The 27,116-nt window shown below is 48.0% G+C and overlaps 1 protein-coding gene across 4 annotated transcripts in view; it reads left to right on the top strand.

Moving 5' to 3' along the window:
* Window positions 1–27,116, top strand: part of PTP4A3 (protein tyrosine phosphatase 4A3) — a 162,075-nt gene that overhangs the window by 44,769 nt on the left and 90,190 nt on the right. For 3 of the 4 annotated variants that reach the window (XM_039522537.1, XM_039522536.1, XM_039522538.1), the window contains one exon: window positions 5,969–6,092. The exons of the other annotated variant lie outside the window; for it this stretch is intronic. The gene's annotated coding sequence lies outside the window, so the exon portion shown is untranslated. The remainder of the gene's footprint in view (window positions 1–5,968; window positions 6,093–27,116) is intronic. 4 annotated transcript variants of the gene reach the window in all.

The following is a 27,116-nucleotide window of genomic DNA, read 5'->3' as shown; positions in this document are numbered from 1 at the left end:
AAATGTGATTGTCATTCTTTTTGTGGGGGAGGGCAACCCTGATTAGGCTTTTGCTTGGGTAAAGGGATCTTTAAAATATTGACAGTTCGTATTTCCTTTTCCCACTACCTCAGAAAACTGAAACAATTTCTGAGATTTCCTCTCAAAAGCTGTGTATCTTGCCTGTTTTTATTGATCTGTTCCTCTGATGTTTTTTAATGGATTTCTGCTTCGGTGTTTGTAATTTCTTTGCCATCTATTCTGATTGCAGTTTTAAAAAATATCTATTGGCATATACAAGTAAGGTAATCTGATAAAAATAATTAGAAAACAAATACCCAGAGGGAGGAATCGGATACAGTGCATTGTATGAGTGGTTACATACATCTAACTTTGTAGTCGCCACAAAGGTAAAGTATGTCTTTGCCATAGATGTTTGAGGTGTGAGCTTGGGCCATTAGGATGAATTTATAAATTAAAACTTTTCTTTGACCGTCCAGTGGGTTCACCTTGTGTTGTTCAACCTTGTATTGTAGCTGCACTGTAGTTGGAACTTGGCATCAGCATAGCGTACAGCTGGGTAAAAATTCCTTTTGCTAGCTGCTAAAATTGGCATCGGATAAGGTTAGTGGTAAAGCTCCAAGGGCAGGAGAAAGAGCAATAACTGAAATAGGCTGTGATAATTTTGTTAAGTTATGTTTATTTTATTGGAGTGTACAGGCCAAAGACCAGTGTTTTACATCAAAGGAATCTGCCTGGGTTACCAGCGGTTGGCACAATTCCTGGTTCTTGTCTTTATAGATAAGTCTGTAGGAATTGCCTGGGGTAAAGAGAACTCTGAAGGGTAAGGAGAAGAAATTCTGGGAATGGTGGGTTTGCAGTTGGCAGGTGAATTCATGCGTTGGCTTTATGTGTCATGCAGTTCAGTCACAGGTATTGCACTTGGCAGCTAAACAGCTGGGGATCCCTTGCTTATGCTTAGAAGGCTTGGCCTCTCAGAGTTCAAGCAGCAGAGAGAGAAGAGTTTTGTCTTGACAGGGATTTTTATTCACTTCCCCCAGAGCTCAAGCTGATGGGACAAGTGTTTGTGCACATCTCCTCTTCATGAGTGTGGGGGGGAAACAGTCAACAAAGTCGTTTGTCCACTGATGTTCCACAGTGTCTTGACTGATGTCTGTAGGCCTTCTTTTGTTGCGCAGGAGATGGCACTTCTTGTGGTTAACTAGTATTTCACACTTGGTAATGCTTTTCTCCTGACTGTGGGTTTATAGTTTCAGAGCAAACACTTTCATAGTCACAGAGCAAACACTTATATATTACCATATCACATGGAATATAAATATTGTTAGTGTATTAATGTGTGCAGCAGTTTACAGGCATTTCACAGAGACTAAACACAGATTTATAAATGTAACACCTATTTGAACAGTGCTAACACACTGGTGAGCCAGGCTGGTTTCCAGTGATGTATTTGTCAGTATTCAGTGATGCCTAGGGGCCTTGGCATGAGCTGGCACCTTGTCTGCCAGCATCACACAGGCATGGACTCCCTCTCTGCTCATAGGAAAGTCACTTTATCATCCTGTGCCTCTATCTTCCATGTCTGTAAAATGGGGATAATACTCGCTTGCACTTGCATAGTGCTCTGTGATTTACAGATGCAAAGTGCTGTCTGCTGTCAGCATTGGACATTGCTGATCTGGAGTGAGTGAGCCACAGAACAAGAGTTGCGACAGTCAGAATAAGCCTTCATAAACTTGCAGGCTGTCCGAACTCTCGTTACGGGTTGCTCTCTGCCTGGAGCAGCCTGAATTGCCTCTGGGGACTGCGCTGGTGTCCTGCCATGGCTGAAATGCAGCGTGTCAGAGCCACTGAGCCCTGCAAAGGCAGTGGTGGGTTAGGGAAGAGAGAAGGGCTATCACAGGCCCACAAGTTAGAAGGGAACCAAGGACTATAGGTAGCGAGAGCTGTGGCCATGCTGAGAACAAATGATAGAGCCTCAACCGGTCTATGTTCAGGGGATGGGAGAAATGAGTGTGTTGGTTCACACTCCTCCCATCAAGCCAGCAATCCTGGTCCCTGTCATGTCTGACAGCTGCTGGGTGGGACTGCAAGGCTGAGCTGTTAAATCCTGGGTCGATCATCAAAGCTCCATCAACAACACACTGACTGCTGCTCTTCCTCAGTGTGCCGTCAAGGCAGGGCGTTGCACTCATCCAGTGGAGAAGGCAAAATTCCACTTCCAGTCCATGGTCTGTAGGCCAGGGCAGAAATTCAGGCTGCACCCCCCCTTCCTTCACACCACATGCCCCCAGTATCAATAGGAGGGTTGCACAATGAGTCGAGGTAGAATCTGGCTTTTGTAGGTAGTTAAACTTCATAGATACTGTTCTTCAAGTTTTGTTATTTTAATATCACTTGGTGAGCAAACATGCACCCCCTTGTTTTTTCTTCTTCCTTTCTGTGACTCAAGTGCCCCATGGTGGCAACAGATGGGTACACGGTTACGAGTCTATATCCAGGAACTTGCGTAGACATGCCCAGATGGGCACGTTTCCCCTGTGATCGCCATTTTCATGATATTTCCCCGAAGGGGCCCATGTGGTGTCTGCCGAAAGCTAAGAACTCGCTGGTTGTCATGGTTGTTGCGAGATGTACATATGGAAAATATTTGAAGAGTTGTGTAACATGTAGAATGGCGCATTCCAAAGCTGCTGGAGGTGAAACTGGTCACCGGGGGCAGGGTGGTTCTCTGAGCTAACTCGGTCCAGAGTGAGAACAGTTGACATCTCTCGGCCCGGCCCAGCCAAGTATTGACAGCCTAGACAAGGTGTGGGCTTGGGCCTTTCCAAAGTACAAACAAGCCCAAGAAAAGGACTTTGAATAGGGGAACCATGACGGGCAAGTGAAGTTACTGGAAAACTCTGGTTATGAAACGAGACAAAATATCTGGAACTGCATAACAGGAGAAACAAGGGCACCAGATGGGATCCATTATGGAGGTGACACTGCCAGTGGGAGTGTCTCCTGAAAAGTAGATCCTAGCTGTTTTGACTGGACAGGCGCTGGATGGACTGACCGTTGGGTGAGAAATACCTCATTAGGCAGGAAAGGAACTCATTAATTAGTACAGGCTCTAGATGGCATTTTGTGCTTTTCTTTTATCTTATAACTATGTTTCCAATCCTCATCCTGGCTTCTATTTGAATCTTTATCTTAAGCTTTGTCAGGTAGATGAGTTTTACTATAGACGCAACAAGTACTGTGCGCTAAGGAGCGTGTTGAACTGGGAACACTGCTCCCACAGAGGCAGCGAACGTGTGTGCATTGCAGTGTCCAGAGGTAGAGGGAGTGAGCACGTGAGTGTAATAAAGTGGGTTGTATAGGCTGGTTGGACGGACCTGAGCCCTGGGTCAGAGCAGAACTCGGGGGGTTATTTCCATAGATTTTGCCCCACATTCTCTGCCTTGCCCCAGATACTCCCTTAGGGAGCCTAAGGAGTGGGGTGTGCAAATTGCTCTCCTGCAGCGGGAAGCACGGGGCTTGCAGAGCCTGGAGTGAGGCAGTTTTGTTGCCAGGAGCCGGTAATTTGGGGTGTTTCCCCCAATGGACATAGGCAAAGCTCCCTCGCGCTGTTAACAGGTAGGAGTGATTCACCCTGCACCCCTGGGGTAACCCCCAAAGTGTTACACTTGCCCATCCTCTTTTCTTTTGTCTCCCTCTTCCGTTGTTATTCCACTTGCATTTCTTTCCCTGTGGTCTTTCCCCCTACCCAACCCCCTGGGCTTTTCTCCATCCACCGAAATGATCAGCAGTGCAGTTATTAATGTTTCCAGCAGTGTCATTTAAATCGATGCTCCCGTGTGATCCATAGGGGACTGAGGTGGTTCCACCTCTCCAAGCTGTTGTTTCTGTCTGTCGGCTCAGGAAGGCAACGCTGCATCCATCCATGTGCCCAGTGTTCACTTCGGAAGGCTTTCTTCATAGCCATGAAAGCTAGAAACCCTTTTCTTAAATGAAAGCTGAGAGTCTGTACAGTGTCAATGCCATGCAGGCCACTCAAAGGCTTTGGGCAGACCAGATGTAGCCTGAAAGCCGTTTGTTTGGCACCCACATGCATAGAAAAAGGGTTGCGTCAATGCCAGCTGACCTGACTTAGAGCTAGAGTTAACGCAGGTTGAGTTTTGTCTGCATTAGGGTTTTGCATTGGTTTAACTACATCAGTTTTAAAATCACTTCAGAGAAACTGGTGCAACATCTCTGGTATAGACAAGGCCTAAGAATAAATGAGTTCTATCTTGGAAACAGAGGAAGAGGCGCTCAACTCCTGTCTCCCTGTAATAATGCAGGCAGGAGTCTCACATTTCCCTTTTGTGTCCAGTTATGACACCCCCCCCCCCTTCGTCCAGGCATGGACAAAACGACAGCAGTCTCACCATGTGTCTCTGCTAAAGGAGAATTTTCGGGGAGTAATTGGACAAGGCATCTATGAGGGGCCAGTTTGAGAAACCAAGGATTTCATCTCTGTTACATTGTCTGATTTTGTGTTTTGGAGCCTACCTCCAAGGACTTGGGCTGTAAACTCCAAATTAGCTTCGTTCCCTTGCCCTCCACAAGGGATCTGCTTGCTTAAGGTTGTTGTAGTTCACCCGTCACTGTGGCATCTCAGTGTATACAGGCCCTGATTCAACAAAGCATGGAAGCAGTCCTGTTGCTTAGAAGAGGAAAAGATTGCCCAGTGGCTAGGGTGCTAATCTGGGACTCAGGTAACCTGGGTTCAGTTCCCTGCTCAGGCATAGGCTTCGCTTCCCGTGTGAGTTGGGCAAGTCAGTGTAGATGTTCTGAGGGCTCCAAGACCCTCCCCCTCGCTGGGTTTCAGAGCCCAGGCTCCAGCGGGTCTTTTATTTGGCGTCTATGCCGCTGTGAAATGGGGGTATAATAGTACTTCCTTGTCCAGTGGGGGCATTGGGGGGTAAATGCATTGTGCGGTGCTGAGTTGCTCCGGTACCTGGGGCCATACTTTGGATAGATTCACCAGGACACTCCCGTGGCTAAGTGCTTGATGGATCATGACTGAAGTTCTGAGACTAGCAGCGGTTAAAGTAGACTGAACTGTCAGGGGAATGGAGCAAAGACAGGGGAGCTTTTCTCCTTGACTTTAACCCCCTGTGATTTGCATCTCCCTCCTGTGGGGTTCTCCCTCTTTAAGCAAGATTGGGTGGCAAATTTTTCAGCTGTTCACCCCGGCAGGAGGAGGGTTTGCATCGCTGAGGACTGTGAGTTTCCTGGCCAGCTGCATTAACTCTGCCAGTTACAGTGATAATCTCAAAGGAATTGAATGTGTATGTAACTAAAGCTTCAGTGGTACTCTGCTGCATGTCTAGTAAATGAGGACGATCTGCTAACTAATACCGATGGGATGTAATAGCAGTAATAGGTGGATACTAAGGAGAGTAGCTCTCTGGAGCAGGGGTGATACAATTCTTTCCTTTGTTTGTGCTAAAAGTGCCAGAGAAGTGGGAAGGCAGGGGACTTTATATTATAGTAGTACCTAAAAGCCCCAATGGAGATCAGTCCCTATTGTGCTGGGTGCTGTGCGTACATGTACATCACGTGTACACTAGGAAGAAAGTGTATTATTAAAACATGTCTGAATCGTAGCGTAGACAAGGCAAGCTGTAGTTTTAACACATTGCCCGGTCAAGGTATCTCCAGTTTCTCTAATCCTTTCCAATGATCGTGATCGTAGGTGTTAATTGTCACAATAGTGGATTTTAAAAGGTGTTTAGAGTAGTGTTCTCCTAAGAAGGTGGTGTCCCTGGAAGTAGGAATTTCCATGCTTAACATTTAAAAAAAAACACACACAACTTTCTGATGAGGTTTTTCCTGAGTAAAAAATACGTTTACTACTCTCCTTCTATTGATTGCAATGTTTATAGCTTAATCTGGGACCTCTGTAAATGAGAGACGTGTTTTCTACTCTTCGCAGCTATGAATCGTGGGGAGTGCCTGAGAAGAAAGAGTCCAGAATAGAAGCCATTAAATGGAGATGCAATTGCTGAGAACAGCCAGTGGATCTGTCTGGATTTACGAGGACGTTCATATTGAATTAGGTAGGGTGTGGATCTCCTTGTTGCTTTTCCTTACATGGAAAGATTGTTTAAAAGGGATTTTCAGATGAAAGAATATCCTTATTTGTACTGTAACCTTTGTTTTTAATTGCGAAACACTTTGATCTAGTTCATTGTTCCCTAATTATACTGTTAATTTCCTGCAATTCTCTCAGATCAGACTAGATCTTTAGGAAGACCATCACCTTGTTGATTGCACCTTTAGGTTCTCAGGCACTAGTGTAGTGCTTCACTATTTGAGTTGTAAACACTGCTGGGAAATTTATGTTTAGTTAACTAACAAAAATAACACCCTTACCAATAGTATTTTACAAACTCTGCCACTGGAAACCTTTTTGTTACTCTAAGGTCCGGTCAAAACACGCTTCTTGTATTGATATAATTAGGGGTGTGATTTTTTTTTTCCTTCCAAAATAGTTAGGCTGGTACAACACCTAGCATGGAGGCAGTCATACCAATATAAAGGTGCCGTATGCTCTTGCAGTTTTGTTCTCCTTCCCAAATGGGACCAGTCATACTACCGGTACACATAGCAATATGACAGAGTCTCTGCTAGGGCGTTGCGGTGCTTTAACTATATACCGGTAGAGTTACAACAATACAGTTCTTGCACAGACAAATCCTTGGTAACTTTAACAGTGGATGTGTTTCAGGTGGTTTGGTGACTGCCACTGTGTTCATTCACACATAATAGTCTGAAGCTGGGACAAGCTAGTTACCGCCATTGTTCTGAACTCCAGTCCCAGTCTGAATGAACAGCCTCTCCCAAAGGAACAGAGCAGCATTCGGTTCCTCACGTTGTAACTTGATTCATAGATTTCCAGGACAGAAGGGACCATTGTGAGATCATCTAGTCTGATCTCCTGTGTAACACAGGCTGGAAAACTCCCTCCCCTCAATAATTCCTAGATCACATCTTTTAAAAACGTCCAGTCTTAATTTAAAAATTGTCAGTGATGGAGAATCTACCACGACCCACTGGAACAATTCAGCAAGGTTAATTACTCTCACCGATTAAAACTTTACGCCCTTTTAGCTTGCATTTTACCTGAGAAAAGCCTGACTTCCATCACCCTGCTCAAGGTGCTGATGAAGGCATAAAGGGTATTTCTTCACTGCAGTTAGCCCAGGTGTTGCCCTAATCTCCCCTCCCATCCTCTCGCGTGAGTTTGGCACTTTTAACCCAGGCTAGCTGGCCTGGCTGGTGAGGTGGGCTAGAGCCCAGGTTCTGCTGTCATTCAAGGTGGTAACATAGGGCTATATCGCTCCACTGCTGCTAGGCCTCCAGTGCTGCTCCACAATTGCCCTATGTGCCCAGAAAGAGAGACGAGTTCTCCCACAATTCCCTGGGTCGTAGAGTAGCTCCAGTTAGTGCAGCACAAAGAACCATGGGATATGCCCCCAGAAGCCCTAATGACAAACCCAGGGAATGCAGCAGTAACTAGGGGTAGGGCTTTGCAGCATGGCTGCTCACACCCACGCTCGGCTAACCCGGGGGCTCCAACCCGAGGGCCAACCACGCAGGCTAACTGTGCGATGAAGACCTGCCCAAAAGGGTTATTGTCTGAGGCTCGTGTCATCCCATCTCTAAAGGGAGCGCTCAGATTATGACGCACAGTTGAACACTTCTGGTCCTATCTAGCAGTGGCTGGTGGAGCCACATACGTTTTAGCCACTTCATTATGACAAAGCTCCGATGTCATAAATTGCCACCCTAAACCACTCTAGACTAGACTCCAGACCCAGACTGCTGACTGCTACCTTTGAGAGCCTTGCTCTTTCCGAACTCAGCCTGCGTTAGTGAATACAGGGCCAGATTTTTGGAAAGAACACCGCTCCCATTTAGACACCTAAATGAAATGGCCAGGCTCTCGGCCACATTGAGCACCCAGCTGGGAGTGCTGGGGTCCTGAGCTCTTCTTGAAAATCTGGTATGTAAGTTATCGCTTAAATCAGCTTCTGTACCAGATGACTGGAGGGTAACTATGACACCAACATTTTTTAAAAAGGCTTCAGAGGTGATTCTGCCAAGTAAGGCCAGCTTCAGTACCAGGCAAATTGGTTGAAACTGTAGCAAAGAACAGAATTATCAGACACATAGATAAGCATGATATGTTTGGGAAGAGTCAACACAGCTGATGTAAAGGGAAATACATGCCTCAATCTAGCCGAATTCTTTGAGTGAGTCAACAGGCATCTGGATAAGGGTGGATACAGTGTACTTGGACTTTCAGAAAGCCTTTGACAAGGTCCCTCACCAGAGGCTCTTAAGCAGACTAAGCAGTCATGGGATAAAGAGGGAAGGTCCTCTCTTGGATCAGTAACTGATTAAAAGATAGGAAACAAAGGATAGAAATAAATGGTCATTTTTCAGAAGAGAGAGAGGTAAATAGTGGTGGCCCCCACGGATCTGTACTGGGATGAGTGCTGTTCAACATATTCATAAATGATTTGGAAAAAGGGATAAACAGACAATACAAAATTACTCAAGATAGTTAAGTCCAAATCTGACTATGAAGAGTTGCAAAGGGATCTCACTAAACTGGGTGACTGGGCAACAAAATGTCAGATGAAATTCAGTGTTGATAAATGCAAAGTAACACACATTGTATGTACAGTTAGGTTTATGTTTTCCAAAATGGTGGAGTCTAAATGAGCTATTACCACTCAAGAAAGAGATCTAGGAGTCGTGAATGGTTCTCTGAAAACATCCGCTCAATGTACAGTAGAAGTCAAAATAGCTAACCATTTTAGGACCCATTAGGAAAGGAATAGATAATAAGAGAGAAAATATAATGCCATTACATTATATAAATCCATGGTACACCCACATCTTGAATAATGCATGCAGTTCTGGTCATCCCATCTCAAACCTGATCTATTAGGACTGGAAAAGTTACAGAGAAGGGCAACAAAAATGATTAGGGGTATGGAAGAGCTTCCATACAAGGAAAGATGGAAAAGACTGGGGCTGTGCATCTTAGAAAAGAGACGGCTGAAGGGGGCTATGATAGAGGTCTATAAAACCATGACTGGTGTGCAGAACGTGAACAGGGAAGTGTCATGTACCTCTTCCAGAAACACAAGAACTGGGAGGTCACCCATTTGAATTAATAGGCAGCAGGTTTAAAACAAAAGGAAGTACTTCTTCACACAGTGCACAGGCAACCTGTAGAGCTGGGGGATATTGTGAAAACCAAAAGTATAAATGAGTTAAAAAAGGAATTAGATAAGTTCAAGGAGGACAATACGTCCATCAATGGCTATTGGCCAAGATGGTCAGGGATGCAGCCCCATGATCTGGGTGTCCCTAAACCTTTGACTGCCAGAAGCTGGGACTGGATGACAGTGAATGGATCACTCAATAATTGCCCTGTTCTGTTCGTTCCCTCAGAAGCACCTGGCACTGGCCACTGTCAGAAGAGAGGATACTGGGCTAAATGGACCATTGGTCTGACCCTCTATGGCCGTTCTTATGTCCTCTGCACTTCTGGAGAGGGTTAAAGGCTCAAGGTTAATAAATAAATAAAATCTTCAGCTGTTTTTTGTTTTTCCCTTCTAAATCACATTGGCAGCATGACAGGCTCACGTTGGCTGGGAGGAATATTCTCCATTAATCCATTCTTGAAGATCCCATATGAATTAAACATTTATTTTTTTTAAGAGAGAGTTTTAAATGCCTCCATTTGGGTGCAGACATTGTCAGGTAGAGAGGAGAATCTGTCCTACCCCAGAAACTGGAATGCTGTGTGCCATTTCAGATGCACATGTCCAAGTATAATTGTAATGGGAGCTGACATGGAGAGACCACCCCGGACTCTGCTGAGAATTTGAATTTCAAAGCAAGTAATTAAACCACATCAGTAAAGCAGCTCTTATAGGGAAGGGGGAGGGGACTTCTAAGCCTAAAAGAAGGGGCATTCTCAGGAAAGATAGGAATGTTGAAATGAATCCCTTAGGGGGACTTAAATCTTAAGCACTTCCACATGACCTCAGTCGCTGGCAGATTCAGAACACCCAGGGTAGTTCCCTTTCCACGGAGTGACATTAAGAAGGTCTCCTATTTTCACTGGGCTTCCTCCCCTTCCCCCCCCCCCTCCACAACCCCTTTTGTCCAGGGTCAAAAAGTGGCTTCTTGGATCTGATGGGATTTCAGATATGTTGGAGATAGGAAACGCTGTGGTTTAGGGCTCCTTTCCAGAGCTCTTCAGATGCTTGGCTACAGTCTGAGAAAGTCTTGCATTGGTTCACAACCCTTGCTTTGCACATATGTAAGTGCATGTATTTAAAAAAAAAAAAGTAGGTTTCTTAAGCTATTTGAAAAGGAATTATTGACGTGTGCAGATGTGAACTGGAAGCTCTGCTTACTGAAAATAATTAACCCTTTCCAGCACAGTAGAATATTCAATCCTTACAGCATATAATGTAGGCAGAGCTAGTACCTTCATATGTTAAGGCTGTTCGGCCATTCTGTTTTCAGTTGCTTATAACTTGGCCAAACTTTAACTGTTTGGGCTGAAACTTTTCATGCCAGGTGTCTGCCTCATGCTGATTTCCCCCCCTCCCCCCTCAGCTAAACCAGTTCAGGCAGTTTCAGAGAATGATGCTAAGGAAAAATATGTTTTGCGATGTTTAAAAAAAGAGAGGTCACCAGATTTCTTTTTTTAGAAGTTCGAGTGCCCCCATGGTTTGGCTGAAGGACTTGAAATTTGGCTGAGGGGTGAGGGGAAGTGATCCTTGGGTCCAGGGCTGGACCTTTTGTCAACCCTGTGAAAATCCGTGCAAATCTGGCAGTTTCCTAAGCCTTTGAAAAACCGCACGTAGAGACTTGCTGGAGCTTTGCAGCTAAATTCCCTGAAGATTCCATCTGCAGTGAGCATGCTCCAGTCTGGGGTTGGGCAGGACTTTCCTTGCAACTGTGGTTTCCAGCTGCTCCAGCCTGAGTGTAAGTCCAAACCGCAGAATTCTGTCTCTCTCTCCTCTCTTTTTTTTGCTGTGAATTCCCCTCCTGCTGGGCCCAGAGACTAGAAGAGCCAGGCAACCTTAATTCTGGCATTTCCTAACTTCCGTGTGCTTGGCTTTGCAACCTTAATGATCTTTTTATCTTTTAAGGGGATGTGCGTGTACGCATGCCCATGTGTGCAATTTAGTCTTTGTATTGCCTGTTAGGTGAGTGCTGTGGTTTTTACATGCAAATGTGAAGGCAAGCGAATGCCATGTACAGTCGTCACGTAGAATGCTCGCGCCGTGCAAAGGAGGCAGAAGGGCAGGATGGTAGCCGGAAAAGCAATCAACGGGAGGGCAGAAGTATGTGCAAAGAGGCAGTGCAGGGAATTACTGTATCTTGCACCACATCACACCTCTGTTCGGGTCACGGTGCTGCTGCAATCCTGCCCTTCAGCCTGTAACTTACCCCAGTGTCTACATCACCTTTGACATGCTTTCCTGCTCAGACAGTTTTGTCATCTGAAGATGGATGGAAGGGGGAATGAAGGGACCAGGGATTGAGAGATAGAGACCGGGGGTTGAGTTGGAGTGCCTTGGCAAGCTGGAATCTCTAGTCTCTAAGCCTTAATTTTTAAGCCAGTATTGAGCCCCTAAGTCCTTTGTGGTTGTGAAGAGGACCTTCAAAATACAGGGCAAACCAATGCAGCAAGGTCTGCTCGAGTCTCCAAACAGCCTGTAACAATAGCTGAGAGGCCTGCATTGTCCCCTATTCATCAGCATAAGATGTTGACTCTAAATCGTAATTTGTCTCTGTGTCAGCTTTACTATTTCACTCCAGGGCACAGTATGCAAAAAGGAGGGACTATCCTGTTAAGAACTCCAGTGTTCTGACGAGCTTCTCATTTTGGCACGAGTGGGCAGAGCTTGGAACAGTACTGGCCTTCCCCCATTCCCTCCCCCTTCCTCCCCCTCCCCCCCACCAGATCAACCACTTGTGAAGACCATCCCTTACAAAATGAGAGGAATTCACCACTTTTGGGGGGTGGGATGGGGCTGGGGGGCAGTTTCCCTTGAAGAGTGAGAGGTCAAAGCTGTTAGCAGAACATGGTCCAACTCCCACTGCTGTCCTGCCCTCTTTTTGGCAAGGTAAAGAAGCCTGTCCTCACAGCAGGTGAAAGGTGATGGCTGCTGAGCTGGACATGCCGTGTTCTGAATGGGGTTGGCCCTTGCAGGGGAGTTTTGCTACCAGATGTCTTGCTCTTTCCATGCCAGGGCCCTGCGACTGCTCACATCAGCTATGTCACTGGTGCTAGCTCCTCCCGCATCTCCCCAGTGTTTCAAAGTGGCCCTCTGGGCCTTTGTTCTGTGATGCTATTTCTGGTATAACCCTCTCCTAGTTCACTTATCCCAGAATGTAGTGTGGTGTCGCTCCCTGATGCCTGGTCATGAGCTCCTTTTTTTTGTGGGGGGTGGGAGAGGGGAGGAGAGTTTCACAAGCATCTGTTCTGTCTGACCTGACCTCTCCCTAGATAAGGGAAGCGCTCTGACACTGTTAAACACTTGGCAACCCTGTACCTCTGCCTGAGGAATGCAGACTTCGCTGTTTCGGGAACGTAGGCGGTTCTCCGAGGACGGCCCACTCGGAACAAAGTCTGAGGGTGCAATGCAAAGTTTCCTGTCACTCCAGGAACACCCCCCACCACACTGTGGTGTCCCATACGCTTTGGGTAATTACCCAACGCTGTGGGTAATATCCCCCTACGTGATAGCTGTAATGACGACAAATACTCCGCCATGTGCCTGGATCCATATGTCCTACACTCAGATTGTACGCCCCTTGGGACAGGGACTGCCTTTTTGTTCTGTGGTTGTACAGCACCTAGCACAGGGGGTCCTGGTCCATGACTAAGGCTCCGAGGTGCTACAGTAATACAAACAATAAACGCTTTAAAAAAAGAGGCCAGGAGCAGAGGACAGGGGAACTCTCTCCAGAGGTGACGGGTGGGGGAGACACATGGGGTCACATGCTCTCTGAGTTGCTGCTTGGCTTGTACTGAGCGTGCTCACAGGGCCTGAGCATTTTCAATAACATTTGCTGAAACTGCTGCTCTCACGTTGCCCCCCAGTACCAGCGGGTACGGGTTATCTCTGCCCTTTTGTATCTAGTGAGCTTACTTCCCCTGGGAACTGGCTGGCTGCTTCCCTCATTGCCCTCTGCTGGCATCAGCAGCCCTCCTTAGAATGCCACCTGCACAGCTGTTTGAATTGTAGAACAAACTCTGGGAGTAAACAAACAGTCTCCCTGAATTGCCACTGAAGGGGCCGCTGGCTGATTGAGAGCAAATGGCTTTCCCAGACTCAGAAGCCCGATCTTGTCTGCCCTGCAAAGCTTAGCATGGGAATGCCTGGCTGGGTGGGGAGAGTGCTTGAGCCAGCAGCAGAAGTAGGGTGGATGGGCGCTATTGGCCTCATGCCTATAGGGGCTATATGGGCAGTGTTATTCCCACCGCTCCTGTGCTCCATTCGCAAGCAGCAAGGGAATGACCCCCATAGGGATCTGCTAGGCAGGTGTTCTCTGCCACTCATGCCCGACTGCCTGCCTCCTTCTGCAGCACGCTCTGAGGCTCTGCTTCTCTGATGGTGCCACGAAACAGGGGCGTGAGTACCTGCTTCGTGGCTCCATCAACAGTCCCCTGCATCAGGCTCTACCTCCTGGCAGGTAACGTGGAGGCGGGAGGGAGGAGCTGGCAGGGAATCGGTGCCGATGGGGTGTTACTAAGACATGTAGGGAAGAGGCTGGAAATGCAAAAGGGAAAGTGTGGTAGTGAGGGAGGGAGAGCTTGAAAGCAAATAGCTGCCCAGCTTTAAGGCTAGTTAAATTTGTGTGTGGTCAGTCACACTTCAGCGGAGCCTACAAGAAAGTGGCAAAGCAATGGCTGTGTTGAGCAGCTGGTGTTTCTGTCTTGGGGCAGGTTGGGGAGTGGGGTGAACTTGAAAGCTGAGCAAAAGCAGAAGGGTGACTTTGTGTTAAGTCACTGTACTGGGATTTGAGAGACCTCGGTTCAGTCTCTGGCTCCCTGTGTGGCCTTGACCAAGGCACTCCATAGCTCTGCTGCAGTCCCCGTCTGTAAAATGGGGGTGATACTTCTTGATCCCTGTGAGGTACATTCATTGGTTTTTGAGGTGCTTAGATACCATGGAGATGAGCGCCCCGGAGAAAAACCAATAAATGAAGGCTTGATCAGTGTTGGATGAGGCACTTCCAAGGGAAATGGCAGCCTATGGGCTGCATTGGCCAGGCTGGGGGGAAATGTATGTAGGTGTGTGATATATTGCCCTCTGCTGGCTCGTAGTTGCACTTGCTTGTGTGGTTAGATCTCCCTCTAGTGCAGTGGTTCTCAAGCTGTGGCTCGTGTGACATACTCAGGGCCATACGGGTAGTATATATATTGTGTCGATGAGGCCCACATGTCACATGATATGTGGGCCACAACGGTAAATAAGTTGAGAACCACTGCTCTAGTGGCTGGCCTGCTTAAGGTGACATTGCTACTGTACATCACAATTCTACTGGCACTAACAGAGATTTTTCCTTAAATTTAAATGCCGTGTTTGCAGCACAGCACACCCTGAGCGCTAATCCCATTTGGCTCACGCCCCCTGTTGGTCCTTGTGCGTTGGTGACCTGCTCCCTCTGGGGGCTTGTCAAACCCAGAGTTCAACAGACCTCAAGACAGAAGACCTATCTGTTGGCCCAGGGTTTTGTTTGAACTTCATAATAGGGAGCGGGTGTTTGATTTGAATGATTTTACTGATACAAGGCAGCTAAGTTCCTTGGTGATAGGTGCAGCTATAAAGTTCTGAATTAAAAACTGGGCTGTGTGGTGAGAACACAGTTCAATGCTGTGTGCTATGGAAAGAGACCGCGCTTTGTTGTGTAACTGTAGATACGCATGTGTAGCAATTTATTTCCTGTGTTGCGAGAAACACAAGAGTATACCATTAATACCCGCAGTGGGGGTAGGGACGTGGACAGTGGCAGGTAACGGAGACATCTCTGGTACCACATTCTCAAAATCTGCACCGGACTAACTGATAGGTCTCACTGCTCAGGTTGAAGCCTGCTTAGCTTTTTCTAATAAAGGTGATTGTTACCTACTGTGCTTACCTTAAAAAGGTCTCTTGGTAGCTCTGTGCAACTTCATTGGAAGCTCAGTGCCCCTAACTTGCATGAGTTTTAACGCAGGTCTAAAGCTCCAGCTCCTGGAGGCAGGTGACTAGGTGAGATCCTCAGACTTCCTTTACCAAAAAAGTAAGCTTCTCACCCACGTGTTTTAAGAAAAAAGCTTGACAGCATGAGCCAAGTGCACCCTAAAAGGTGAAGCCAGAGGATAAATAATCCCCCTTCTTCCCCCCGCTCCACATACTTGTTGAAAAATATCATGGATTTTTAAAAATAATGATTTGGGGGCAGGGGGCTGACTAGCAATGGGGTTGGTAGTGCTGCAGCAATGAAGAGGCTTTTCTGTTATTTAAAGCTTGGGTGCCACTAGCCTAGAAATTCTCTCCAGGTGCTCCCAGGTTACTCCTGCGGGAGTTCTGTGCCAAAAAATAAAAAATTCTGCACACAATATTTTCAAATTCTGCATATTTTATTTGTCAAAATAATAAAAAAGATTCAGGAAATGTTTTTTGAGAAATAGATTCCTTACTAGGCATATTAATACAGAACTATGAGTAATAATTCATTTAAACTACAGTACAGAACCGTATTTCCCGCACCCCACAGAAGCAGTGCAAAGGCTTGGGGGAGTCAGGGGTAACGGAAGAGCTGAGGGAAGTAAATGCTGAGAAGGAGCCTGGGAGTGAACTTGGAGGGTTGTTGGGTGTCGGTGGGAAAAGTATGAAACACGTTTTTAAGGGGAGTGGGGAGGGATTGTTAGAGAGCTTCCCCCATGCAGAACCTGGCTGACCCCTCGCCTCTTCCATTCAGTCAGGCACACTGCCCCTGTCCCTATGGGTCCCTGCACCCCCATGTGTCCTTGCACCCTTGCAGAAGTCGGAACTGCAGCAACTTTCCTGCAGAAGCTCATTAATTATGCACACACGGTGGTGCAGAATTCCTCCAGGAGTATCAGGTGGTAGTAGAATACATATAGTAAGAAGATACACACACACACACACACACACACACACACACACACATATATGTATGTATACACACACATACAGAGAACATTAAAAGGTGGAAGTTGCCATATCAACTCTTATGTTGGCAACGTCCACCTTTTCATGTTCTCTGTATGTATATATATCGTCTTACTATATGTTCCATTCTATGCATCTGATGAAGTGGGCTGTAGTCCACGAAAGCTTATGCTCAAATAAATTTGTTAGTCTCTACGGTGCCACAAGTACTCCTGTTCTTTTTGTGGATACAGATTAGCACAGCTGCTACTCTGAAACCTGATAACTAGCTGCATGCTGTTGCCACTTACTTTGACTGCAAGAGAGTTGGGTTTTGTGTTACATGTCGGGCAGCCTTTAAAGTCCTGCTCTGAAGGAATTAGTTAGTTGTAAGTGGGACAAGTCCTGTCCGATGGTCTGTGCACAGAAAACTGACTATCTGGCTGTGGCAGCTAGGATTGCCCTGTCGCTGGGAAAAGATGCAGTAATGGAGGTTGTTCCTGAAATCATCCTACATCAAATGACGTATTCCATACGTGATGAAAAGCCACGGTGAGCTTCCTCTCGGTTACTGTGCCATAGGAGTTAGAACTGGAAAAGGCCTGTTGGGTCACAGCTAGTCCATGGCCCTGGGGCCAGCGCAGGATAATTCCCCACTGTATATTTTTCCAGGTGCTTGTGGAGAGAAGGGCAGATATCATGATCTGAATTGTGTCTAAATACTGGCCTAATTCTGCTCCATAACTCGTCAATGGCAATAATGCCTCATTCTTTTGGAGCACCTCTCACCCCATTCATCTCAAGGCTCTTTACAGAGGGGATTGGCAATATTAGCCCTTTTCACAGATGTGGAAACAGGGATGTGCGGGTGAAGTGGATGCTTGGATAGAACCCAGCTCTTCCGAGTCCCTGTCCAGTGCTCTGTCTGCTGGACCACTCGGACTTAAATGGGAGCAGAAGTCGCTTTGCCTCTAAGTTCCTCGTGACGGGCGCTGCCTAAGCCTATAAATCACCATACACGCCTGTGGCAGTGCCATAACATAACTTTGCTGTGTAGCATCCCATGATGTCACTCCCAGAGCATGTTGCCCACAGGTACAGCAAATGGGTAGCGGAGAGGAGAACTGGCAGTTTCTCTGCTATTGAAAGACGTGCGTTGTTTCAGACAAACCAATTCGCCTGCCCGTCGCGGTTTGACGTATGAAGCTGGGTATCGATCCAAGGAGAAGTTACAGCACAGGACTGGTTATAAATAACTTGACACTCTGTAAGCCTTAAAGCTTGGAGAAGCTATCTTCTCTCCCGAGCAAATCTGCCCAAAGGGCAGCCGGGAGCCTGACGATCGCTGTGTGATACCACTTAATTGGCTGTGGCAGGTTTGTACTGAAAGTGATTGGAGTGGACCTGAAGTCCCCAGAAGGCTGGGCAGGGCGGCTGCTGCTGTGTGTGTGTGTGTGCGGGGGGGTGTTATGGTTTTTTCCCCCCAAGGGTCTTGTGCTATAATGAATCTGTGTACTCCGATACTGTGCAGTGAGCACTGTGTGACTGCTCATGAGGGAAATGCGGTGGGGTTTGCTGGGTGAGGAATGTACTTACAGGTGAGCTCATGGACACAGAGGTCTTCTGCTCAGCCTGGAGATTAGATTTCCTGCTGACTTTATCCAAGAGGAAATGTTTGCCATAGTGAGCTCTCCTGGGCCAGAAATGTTCAATCCTCTCACTCTGGGACTCTGTTGGATCCCACCTCTGAAGTGGCTGCATTATGTGCCGACCCCTCGTACAGCACTTTGGGCTCATTCCTAACAAGATTTCTGTGTCGGGATGTCCATTATTCAGCTATATATAAAAAAGATAATGATGTATAGGCATCAACTGCATCCTTAATTTACTCAAAGTAGGACGGGTCTGGGCTAGCATTACTTAATGCAGGTCAAGGTAAACCGTACTCTTGCCGCAGGTGCAGAAGCTTCAGTTATCCCTCGCAGAAGCTCGCTGTTGGTGGAAGAATATTGCTCTCCAGAGGGGACAGCTTTCTCTACCCTCCCCCGTGAACTGTCTTTCCAAACAGTGAACCTGATCTGTGTTTGGGACATCGCCAAGTCTGCATTCAGCAGAAGCAAAGAGCTTGCTAAGCAATAAGCATGGGAGAATCTTTGGAGCATAGCGAGGAATGGAAATGCTGCATGCTTGCCCAGTTTGTTCCTTTCCATCCTGGGCTTGGTTCACAAACTTGCATCTGGATTCCCTCCGTAGGCAGAAATGCCATTCTAAAGATGGGCTGGGGGCTCACGAGAACTCTGAGAAATGCTTTGTTTGGAGATGCTTCAGTGCCAGCATGGTAACAATATTGTGAGCTGACTGGTTCAAGGACAACCTGGATCTCAGATTTGGCTGCCTGCCAAACTGTGACCTAAAATTGAGCTATTTAAATAAAACCTAATTTCTAGTGCCTACTCATGTTCTAGATGCTTAACCACACACCCAGCCCACCACGGCCCTAGAGAGCATAAATGCTGAACTCTGAATGTGATAGGCACATGAGGACACACCATGTTTTTCAGAAGGTCAGACTAGATCAGTGATCTCCAGCCTTTTTACGCACAAGATCACTTTTTGAATTTAAGATCAACCCGGATCTGCCCTGCCCCTTCCCTGAGGCCTTGCCCCGCTTACTCCATTCCCCCCTCCCTCTGTCACTCGGTCTCCCCCACCCTCACTCATTTTAACTGGGCTGGGGCCAAGGGGTTCGGAATTTGGGAGCGGGCTCTGGGCTGAGCCTGGGGGAGGGGGTTGGGGTGCAGGAGGGGGGCGAGGGGTGCAAACTCTGGGAGAGAGTTTGGGTGCAGGGTGTGGGCTTGGGGTTGGGGTGCGGGAGGGGTACGGAGTCTGGAAGGGAGTTTGGGTGCAGGGTGTGAGCTCAGGGCTGGGCTTGGGGTGCAGGAGGGGTCTGGGGTCTGGAAGGAGTTTGGGGTGTGGGAGAGGGCTCTGGGCTGGGGCAAGGGGTTGGGGTGCAGGACGGGGTGCGAAGTGCGGGCTTTGGCTGGGAGGAGCTTACCACAGGTGGCTCCCAGTTGGAGGTGCAGCGGGGCTAAGGCAGGCTCCCTGCCTGCCCTGGCCCCATGCCGCTCCCGGAAGCAGCTGGCACATCTCTGCGGCCCCTGGGGTGGGGGTGGGGGTCAGGCAGCTCCATGCGCTGCTGCTGTCCCTGCCCCCCAGTGAGCTGTGGCCAGTGGGAGCGGTGCTTGTGGGCACGGGCAGCACACGGAGACCCGCTTCCCCCCCTCCCCGGGCCGCAGAGACATGCCAGCGGCTTCTGGGAGCGGCTTGGGGCCAGGGCAGGCCCCACTGCGCCACCGGACTTTTAGCAGCCAGAGATCGCGATTGACTGGCAGAGGCTCCTGGATTGACCAGTCGATCGCAATCTACCAGTTGGTGACCACTGGACTAGATGGTCCCAGTGATTGCTTCTGTCCTTTGAATCTATGAAAAAGGAGTTGGGGAGGGGAGGAGACAGGCGACAGAAATGACTTGGGGCCACATCTGTAAATTGTAAACATCCGCCACTACGTTTTTAGGAGTGATTTGAGGGGGCGGGTAAGGGGGGATTGGCAAACAGAAGGGCGTTCAGAACGTAAGAGGCCGCAGAGAGAGACGTGCTGTAAGGGACAGATATAGACGGTATAAAGGCTGGTGTCACGGGGGTAGAAGGGGCGAGGGAGGAGAGAGCAGGGCAGAGGTGTGTTGGGCTGGAAAGCAAAGAGAAGAAGCTTGAGTACTGCAGTACAGTTGGCAGCCGGTGAGGTGAGTGAGAAGGGAGGGGTGTGGTTGAGGAGACGGGTGATGTTGGCGATGATTTTGGCAACAGTGGCTTGGATGGGACGTGTTGTGTCCCTCAGGGATGTGTTGCTGAGCGGCTTGGCGTCTCAGACCATGTAATGGATTAGTTCATTCGACGTGAGAGAAAAGAAAACGAAATTCCAGTTTGTATGGACCCTTCCAGCAGCGTGCACATGGCTACTTCCTGTCAGTATGCCCTGTCCCTGGAGTGCAGGCCATGGCATGCTAAGCTGGGAAGCCAAATTTTCGTTTGGTCAGAGAGGTAGGTTATTCGATGCTCTGAGGAGGACATCAGGTCAGAGCAGTTTGTCCCCAAAGGAAGAGGCACGTACAGCCTGCATCCAACACAGCTTAACATACCAGCTAACTCCAGCATGGCACCAAGAAAAAGGGACACTCCTGTTTTCTGGGACAGCCATAGGCAAGATCCAGGTTGCCATAGGAAAGTTAATGTCAAGTATGTGTCCCCAAGCCCGATGAGCCCCCAGTGGTAAGGAAGTGAGGGGCATGTGGCACACAATCCATTTGAGATGAGCAAAGTCACCAGTAGGAACCAGATTACTCTGGTGCAGCAAAATGCCTGGTTCTGTGGTGTCCCAGCTACCAGGAATTCCACTGGATTCCACACAGGCTCCAGGGATTCTTTGGACCCATCTCACAGTGGCTCAGACTAGAGGGGGGTTTAAGTGTATTTTGTGACTTCGAGACTTCAAAATAAACTTTTTATGCTGTAGCCCAAAGGGGATGCAGTAAAAACAAGAAACCGTGTAGTACCCTAAAATCCTGCAGTTCCTAGTCTGTGATGTTTCAGAATACAGCATTTTGGAGGATTTAAAGCCATTCGGACCTTGATTGTATGACTCGCAGAGTCTGAAATGTAAAGAATATTCCTCCCCCTCTCTTGCATGCTCCAGGGGAATTTAGTATGTAAAACACCGTCATTTGTGTAAAATATTTGCATTTCACCAAAGAGGTTGTTTTCATGCAAATAACCTTAAGGAAGAAAAGTCGAAGCAGAACTGTGTTAAACCAGGAACGTTTCTAGGTATTCTTGGGGGAACCAGCAGCTCCTTTTAAAAAGTTCTCGATTTCAGAACTGCTTGTGACCCAAGGGAAATACATTTCCATATGTGGGTTTTCTTACAGAAGCACCTTTTGAGTGTCAGTAATTCAACACCCTGTTTCTGGTTTTAAAAAATAGTTTGTCATTGGAAGGGCCCCTTCTTTTTGGTTTTTATTTTGTTTAAAAAATCCCAGGAAATTTTAATCACTGTTTATTACAAAAATGTAATAACTGGTGAAAATCGGTGCAAAAAAATAACTTTGCAGCTTTCTGGGTAAATATTGGGGTAAATCTCACTCTCTTCTCCAGTGTGTTATGTTCTGAAACTTACAGTTTTTCATTTTCGAACCATTTTAGCATGTAAGCTAATTCACTAACTTTGATTTGCTTTTGAATGCTGGTAACTATCTGTGCTGTCTGTAAAGCTGGTAATGTGTATGTGGTGAGTGTGGGATTAACAGGATGTACAGTTTCTGTTGGACGTTGTATTCTTCCAGCCTTAAGCTGTTCAGTAGTGTTCCTGTGTATTGTTAGAGAGCTTGTGTATGCCACCCTAGAAGTGATTGCATGTCCATGTAGGGGTTCAGTTTGTCTGTAAAGTTCTTTGGGATCTCTGGATGAAAGATGTTGCGTAAATGTAAACGTTGTTTTGGTTTCTCCATGGTCCATTCCTCTACACTATCATAGTCGTATGAGACAGTCGTGTTCCTCACCTGGTTGCAGTAATCAGTGAACAGTCCATAGGCGGAGGACTGTCCGATGTGATGCACAGATAACTTCTGCTCTGTGAGGGGATGGCTAATGGCATTCTATGCACTTTCACTTCTGTTTTACGTTTACTTGTGCTTTCATTTAGCATTAGCCTGATGTAACTCACTAAGAAATCTTAGCTTAATGCACATTAGATGCTTAAAGCAGGGTAGCCCAGCAGTCCTCTCTTATTAAATTGTTCCGAATTTCTTTTCCAGCCATGTTACAAAAAATGCAGTTGCTTCCAGTTATTTCTTTTCAAGCACCCAGAGGACTTTCTGCAACAGGTGCCTCTTAGAAGCATGCGCTTGTAATAGAAACCACCGATTACCAGGCCACGTGCTGGCACATGGAAGATGCAGAATCCTGCTAACTGTGATTGTTTAAACACCTGAGCCATCCTGCTAACGAGCACCCTGTGAGCATGTTCAGAGCATGGCTTTGCAGGCATGCTTCTCAGACAGTAAACACCTATTCATGCAAATCAGGGTAACTGTACGGAATATGGTTGTACTCACAGCGTGATGAGCACAGGGATCCGAGCTGGTCTCGCTCTGCTTACCAGAAATCCGATTGCAGTCCCTGGTGTCAGGGCCGTTGCCAGGGCCGCCCAGAGGATTCTGGGGGTCTGGGGCAAAGCAATTTCAGGGCCCCTTTCATAAAAAAAGTTGCAATACTATAGAATACTATATTCTCATGGGGGCCCCTGTGGGGCCTGGGGCAAATTGCTCCACTTGCGCGCCCCCCCTCCCCCCTCCCGGCGGCCCTGGCTGGTGCAACCCATTAGGTGACCTAGGCGGTTGCCTAGGGTGCTAGCATTTGGGGGACGGCATTTCGGGTCCTTTGGCAGCGACCGCGGGATCTTCGGCCACCCCGGTCATCATCGACATTTAGGCGGCAGGGGGGCGCGGGGAGGGCCGCCTACAGCAAGTAAGGGGGGGAGGGGCGGCACGCAGGGGAACTCTCTGCCCCAGCTCACCTCTGCTCCTCCTTCTCCCCTAAGCACGCCGCCCCGCTCTGCTTCTCCCGCCTCCCAGGCTCGCAGCGCCAAACAGCTGATTGGCGGCGCCACAAGCCTGGGAGGCGGGAGAAGTGGAGCGGCGACGGCGTGCTGGGGGTGGAGGCGGAGCAGAGGTGAGCTGGGACGGGGATCTGCCACACGGCTCCCCGGGCCGGGGGGAGTTGCCGTGGGGGTAGGCCTCAGGGCGGAAGGGGGAGCTTCTGTGAGGGCAGTGGGGGTGCCTCAGGGCGTGCGGGGTGGGGAGCTGCCACAGGGGCGCCTTAGGCGGAAGGGGCGGAGAGCTGTCACAGGGCTCGGGGGCGGGTGGGGGGGGGGCGCAAGTTGGAAGTTTCGCCTAGCGATTCCTCCTGGAAGGGATTTTCATAGGCTGGAGACTTCAAGTAACATAGATTAAGGACAGAGATCACCTTACTATAGGCCGCTCTTGGCTTTTCTTTCCAAAGCAAGTCTGATAGGGTTGGAACAGTGCTGAAATGATACCACAGCTCTTCTGCAGTGTGGTCCTGGGTAGGGGACATGCCACTACATTGCATCTTCGGGCCTGGCTGTTGATGATTTAGATTCAGGTGGCAGTGTCCTTCTGAAGAATCCCAGACGACATATTGGTGGCTCTTGCTTTTCTCCCCTGCTGTCACCATGCAGCCACTTCTTGGGGGAGCAGTTGACCCGCTCGCAGAAATGCTGTGTAGCACTTTAGGACAGGAAGTCAATAATATTGTACCTGTGGCGAGTTTAGATGGACTGAATACAGCTACCCAGTCTTAGCCAAGGCATCCGGGTTAATGCTCCTGTGAAAAGTCCTGGGGCACCTTTAATGAACACGAGTGACCGTTAGTGATATTTGCCTAACGTAAAAGATGGCACTTGGCACAGAACCTCCTGGCATCATGCTGGGGCTGAGTCAAGAAGAAGGAGCACCCCAAGTCCTGGAGAGTGAGGGGCCACGGCACAAGCAACCGAGAGAAGGGGGTTTCAGATGGGGTGAGCGTGAATTCCCAGACCCAGCCACAAGGAGGCGCACCTGCTGTGAGTGGACCCCTTTATAAGTGCTAGCCTGGGACTTGGGAGATCTAGGAGCAGTTCTCTTTTCTGCCACTGAACCTGCTGTGTGACCTTGGGCGAGCAGCTTCCCTTCAGCTGTGCCTCAATTCCCGCCTGTGCAAGGAGGTAACAGCAGTGCCCTGCCGCACAAGGCGTTGGGAGGATCAGTGCATTACAGGTTGAGGTGCTCGGAGACTCCAGTAATGGGGGACAGGTGAGTAGCTGGGACAGAAGGAAAGCTCATGCAAACAGAACAAAGACCTTTTACTTGTCAACTTTTTGTGACTTACCCCGTTTGCTGCTAACTCACAGGCTTTGTTCAAACAAGGATACCCTCGGCCTGCTTTTGTCCTGGTGTGAAGTCAAAAATCTCAGCAATTTACATGTTGTGCTTATTGTCCTGACTCCTCCTAACCCCTGCGAGTGTAGGGCATTACCACGTTCTACAGGTGACAGAACGGGGGTAATGTGGCTAGCTGATGCGCCCCGTCACAGATGGAGAGTCGGCGTCGAAGGCAGGATTCAGAGGGGTAGCCGTGTTAGTCTGGATCTGTAAAAGCAACAAAGAATCCTGTGGCACCTTGTAGACTAACAGACGTTTTGCAGCATGAGCTTTCGTGGGTGAATACCCACTTCTTCGGATGCAAGTCTTGCATCCGAAGAAGTGGGTATTCACCCACGAAAGCTCATGCTGCAAAACGTCTGTTAGTCTATAAGGTGTCACAGGATTCTTTGTTGCTTTTGCGAAGGCAGGATTAGAACTCAGGAGTTCCTGGCTGCCAGTTACCAAACTGACTGCAGCTGCAGGAAGCGGGTGTGTCTCATGCAGGATCGCCATTCCCGGGCAGTTGAGGAGACAGGGCCAGACCTGTCAAATAGCCTGGTAATGGGTTGTGCTGCCTCCTCACAATAACAACTGGTGATTTTCAGGGTTCTTTTAAAGTCTGTTTACAGAGAGACCAGTGTCAGTTGTGAGTAAGCTGGTGGGATGAGCTGTACGTAGGCGGGAAATGTAACGCTGGGGTGGTTTCTCTCCTAGAATAGAAAAGTGGGATGGGGAAGGAATCGTGTTTGATGTATATTTCATAGATGGCCTGTGGAGGAGGGTGCCATAGACAGGGGTTCTAGGGCTTTCACCTGGCTGGTTTTTCTCCTGTGTTGCATTTTTTTTTTTACCTGTAACTTACAAGTGGGGGGAAAAACTCAGGCCCATTGCAACTGGGAACTGTTGCTGCATGCACGAACATTGGCAGCTGCTTCCACTATAGCGTGCAGGTCATATGGCCTCTTGGAGTGCTGCCGGCATGGTACCTGGGTCCTGCTCTGCGTACTGGGTCCTCGACATACCCACGTGGTGGCTGAGGCTCCTGTTCCTCTTGGCACAGAAAAGCAGGGTGACCCACGGCTCGCCAGGAGGATGGGGGCTGGGGTGGGGGAGGGAGGGACTCCTGTGAGGGAAGGGAGGCCGATTCCCTGGGTTGAGACTCCTGTGGGGGGGGGGGTGTATAGGGTCTCATGAACCAGGGGGGTCAGGCTGGTGGGGAGGGGAGGGCATACCATGTGAAAATGGCTGCGGGTGACCCTGTATAGGTATGTAAGTGCCTGCATGCAGTAGTGTGGGATAATGGTTCCCTAATGGACAATTATGGGGTTTCTTGTACCTTCCTCTGAGGCATCGAGAACTGGCTACTGTTGGAGAGAGAGGGTAATGGATAAAAGGTCACACACATGCCTTGTGTACCTGTAGTATTGCTATATTACTTATATTGGAAATGTAGAAAAGGGGCTGTATTGGAGTATGAGGGTGTTCTGAGAATATAAATTCAGATTAGTCAAGCATATGGGAAGGCAGAGTTAAGGTTAATTATTTCTGAAGGTCTTGTCTCTCAGAAGTTTTCCGATTTCCATTATTTCTGAACTACAGTGTCATGTAGCTTGCAGTACAGAACTGCAGCTTTAACTCTGTCTTTCACTGGATCATTTCAGCTTCAGTTTCAGGTTTTTAGTAATAGTTGGTTGCCATGACAGCAATGAATCTTAAATGTATTCCTCAACCATATGAATGTTTCTATTTCATATTATAATTGAGGGACACTGTCAAGTTTTTTTTTTTTTAAATCACAGTTACCAGAAACGCTATTGGCAATTAAAGTGAAAGTCGTCAGTCTGGCATCTCATTATTTATATATCTGGTTTACTCTTGAATTTCTCTCAGCTTGAGCAATGACATAGACTAGTCTACACTGTTGGTCATTGCCACATTGCAGACACTCTAGAGGGTTGCAAACGTTGCAAGGGAATATCTGTAATGGAAACAGCTTTTTTATGAAAAGTACTTCTAATAGTTTTAGGTGATGTATAACCTTATTGCAAAATGTGCATCTTGGGCCAGATTTGTCCTGACGCCTGCCTCTAAAGCAGTATTGCAACATCTGAAGTTGGAAGCTCTCCCCCCCACACCGATGCTGCCAATGCAGAATGAATGAGTAGCTCCTTTTCTTGGCAGTAATCAGATAGGTTTTGAGTTGTTCCAGCCAGCAGTCTCTACCTTGGTCTCCCAGTTCCTTCCCTGTCTGAAGTGGTTAAACCATCTCTGGAAGGGGTTAGGCAATATTCTCGTTTGGATTATCTTGTGTTCATCCACGTGCACGGTGAATAGCTATCTAATCTTGTCGTTTGCTGTTTTCATTCTCCTAGCATCCCACAATCTTAAAACAGTTGTTGCAAAACAAAGGCCCACATGAGGTCCAATCTGTTCCATCTTCCACAGAAGCAGCTAGGGGAGAGTTGCTTTTTTCCTCTCTCATCTGCTGCTTCATTTCCCTCTGCCATTGTCCCCTGTCTGATTAGCCTCAATATTCCCCCCAAGTCTCCTCTGTCAGAAAGACACACACAATTCTAGGCAGAAAGGAGTCTTTATTTTCTTTTCCCAAGTGGGAGGGCATATATGTGACTATTGAGCTTATAATGGCAAGTGAGTCCCGTCCCAAAGGTAATTACAGGAGTATGGACCTCTCTCTGCCGTAGCAGGTGGGGTGGGAGTTGGATTCCTCCTCCGTTTGCCTCCTCTCGGAAGTCAACTTCTGTTTCTGTTCATGTGCTAGGGAATCGCAACTCACTCTTTGCTGCCCTGGGCCCTGTTGACACTACGCTTGTTAGC

This window comes from Mauremys reevesii, linkage group 2 (assembly GCF_016161935.1).
Source record: "Mauremys reevesii isolate NIE-2019 linkage group 2, ASM1616193v1, whole genome shotgun sequence".
Classification (NCBI taxonomy): domain Eukaryota; kingdom Metazoa; phylum Chordata; order Testudines; family Geoemydidae; genus Mauremys; species Mauremys reevesii.
This window is presented reverse-complemented; position numbering and strand designations above follow the sequence as displayed.